Source organism: Camelus dromedarius, chromosome 9 (assembly GCF_036321535.1).
Source record: "Camelus dromedarius isolate mCamDro1 chromosome 9, mCamDro1.pat, whole genome shotgun sequence".
NCBI lineage: Eukaryota > Metazoa > Chordata > Mammalia > Artiodactyla > Camelidae > Camelus > Camelus dromedarius.
The window spans coordinates 64,225,330-64,228,555 of NC_087444.1; positions in this window are offsets into that span (position 1 = coordinate 64,225,330).

Consider the following 3,226-nt stretch of genomic DNA (forward strand, 5'->3'; position numbering starts at 1 on the left):
TCATCATGTTACTACAAGATATTAAATATAGTTCCCTGTGCTATATAGTAGGAACTTGTTCTTTATCTAGTTTATGTATAGTAGTTAGTATCTGCAAATCTCAAACACCCAATTTATCCCTTCCCACCCCTTTTACCCCCTAGTAACCATAAGTTTGTTTTCTATGTCTGTGAGTCTGTTTCTGTTTTGTAAATAAGTTCATATGTGTCTTTTTTTTTTTTTAAGATTCCTCATATAAGTGGTATTATATTTTTTTTTTCTCTTTCTGGCTTACTTCACTTAGTATGACAATTTCCAGGTTCACCCATGTTACTGCAAATGGCATTATTTTATTTTTCATGGCTGAGTAGTATTCCATTGTATAAATATACGACATCTTTATCCAATCATCTGTCAATGGACATTCAGGTTGCTTCCATGTCTTGGCTATTGTATATAGTGCTGATATGAATATTGGGAAGCATGTATCTTTTCAAATTAGAGTTTCCTCCAGAATTATGCCCAGGAGTGGGATTGCTGGATCATAGATTAAGTCTATTTTTAGTTTTTTAAGGAATCTCCATACTATTTTCCATAGTGGCTGCACTAGACTACATTCCTACCAACAGTGTAGGAGGGTTCCCTTTTTTCCACACCGTCTCCAGAATTTTTCATTTGTGGATTTTTTGATGATGGCCATTCTAACTAGTAGACTCACCTCCTTTCTTAACTTAGCTGATGAAAAGTGAAGGCCTTTTTTCACTAGAGGAACTTCCTCTGTTACGAAAGAGCAAGCACACAAAAAACTCTGTAGAGAGGAAAATTCTAGGTGGCAGACCCTCTCAGGCTAACTTGGCTTCACCTGAAGGATTTCTTAGCAGTGGGACCACCGGGTTTCTCTAGGCCAGCTGCCAAGTCTCATGTTTTCCCTTAGGTGGGAGAGACTGGTGCATGTCAGTTGACCACATGTCCCTTGGCCCTGTCTTGTTCTCCTGCTCATCACTGCCTCTGACCTCACGTGCAGCTTCCACTTACCCTATGGCTGCCCGTTGTTGCGGGGTCTTGACTAGTGTAGGAGAGTTCTCCAGGGGAACAAAACCAGTAGGATATGTCTATATATCTCTATATAGATGTGTCAGGATATTTATTATGGGAACTGGCTCCCATAAATGGAGGCTGAGAAACCCCACAAAATGCCAGCTGCAAGCTGGAGACCCAGGAAAGCTGGGGATATAATTCAGTCTGAGTCTGAAAACCAGAAAGCCTCTGGTGTAAGCCCCAGAGTCAGAAGGCCTGATTGCCAGGAGCTCCAATGACTAAGGACATGAGAAAATGGATGCCCCAGCCCAAGAAGAGAGAGAGAGAGAATTCGCCCTTTCTCCACTTTTTTGTTCTCTTAGGGCCCTCAACTGATTGGAAGATGACCATCCGTGCTGTTAAGGGCAGATCTTTACTCAGTCTACTGATTCAAATGCTATTCTCTTTTGGAAACACTGTCACAGAATCCCAGGAGTAATGTTTTACCAGCTATCTGGGCATCCCTGAACCCAGACACAAAATTAACCATCACAAACAGCTCTTCAGGGTGAGACTGAAGCAGCTCTCAACATCTTCATTCTGTACTTCTTCAGATACAAACTGTATCACAATTAGGGAGGTCCAAACCCTACAGAATTATGAATGAAGTCTCACACATGCAAGCACTTGATACATCGTTCCACAGACTCCGCAATAATGTCAGTGTCAACTTTGCTATTAAATTGTCTCTGGAATTCCAGAATGTGGCAGCAATTAACATCTTGAAAATTCATCTTAAGTGAATGAGATAAGCATTCATGCTGCAATCACACTGATTAAAAGGCTATGATAGGTAGTGTTATGATGTAAACCAACGACATGTTGGAGAGAGCTCAGTAACTGTTGGAGGAGGTCTTGCAAGAATAATAAGAATTTTGAAATTTGTTTCTTGGTCAGATTTAGTCCTAAGTATTTTATTGTTTTGGATGCGATTTTAAAAGGGATTGTTTCTTTACTCTCTTTTTCTGATATTTCATTGTTAATGTAAGGAAATACAACTGATTTCTGTATGTTAATCTTGCATCCTCCTACCTTATCGGATTCTTCTATCAGCTTTAGTAGTTTTTCTGTTGAAATTTGTTTCTTCTTGCAATAATTTGGAAATGTATCCTGGGAAACATTAGCTAAAATAAAAATTATCTACTAAGTCATCCAGCCTCTTTGGCTAGACCTGAAATGAACAGCAAAGTTGGACTTAACAGCATTTTTAAAACCATCAGATTAAACCAGGAATAAACTGGTTTCATCGCCAGGCCCTTGCTGGGGCTGGAGCCAAACATCACCAGGTACATGTGTCCTCCTATGAGGTGTTGGTCCTTGGAAAAAAAAAAAAAGAAGTATTTTTTGCTCACCGTGGTATGAAGCCAGAAATAGTGCTTTTGCAACACTTTAAGTCTGGTTTATTGAGGTATAATTTACATATAGTAAACGTCACCTTCCTTTGGTGTACAGTTCTGAGTTTTGACTAATGTATACAGTCATATAACCAGCACAGGTGAGAATTTTCATCATCCCAACGTTCCTGGCACCCTTTTGTCGTCAGTCTCAACACCCTAGACTCAAACCCTGGCATCAATGGATCTGATTTTTTAAAAAAAGTTTATCTTTTCCAGAATGTGGCCTTTTGTGGTCTGGCTTCTTTTACTCAGCATGATGTTTTTGAGATTCACCTATGTTGTGCCACGGGCATTTAAAAACTTTATTATGGAAAATTTCGAACATATAAAAATCGAAGAGCATAATAGATGGCGTTGTGTCTGACACCAAATTTCAATGATCAACCCAGAGCCCGTCTTATTTCACCTACGCCCCTCCCATCAAGTAGCAAATCCCAGTTATATCATTTCATCTATAGGCATTTCGAAGCGTCTTCACTAAAAATTTAGGATTTTCTTGTGGGTTTTTAAATTTCTTTTTGGTTGTTGTTAACGATGGTACTATTATCCCACTTATTTCAGATTAAACTTTTTTGCAAGACCATTTCATAGTAGATGGTGCATATTTCCTTTTGCGGCACACTAGGAGGCACAAAATTTCTGGGACTCCCGGATTTTGACCATAAGGCTCGGAACCGCATTCCCGGAAACCACCTGAAGGGGGCGGGGCCGCCTCGCATGTGTAGCGGTGCGCGTGCGCAGAAAGGCGCACCATCTCAGCTGCCATAGTTCGC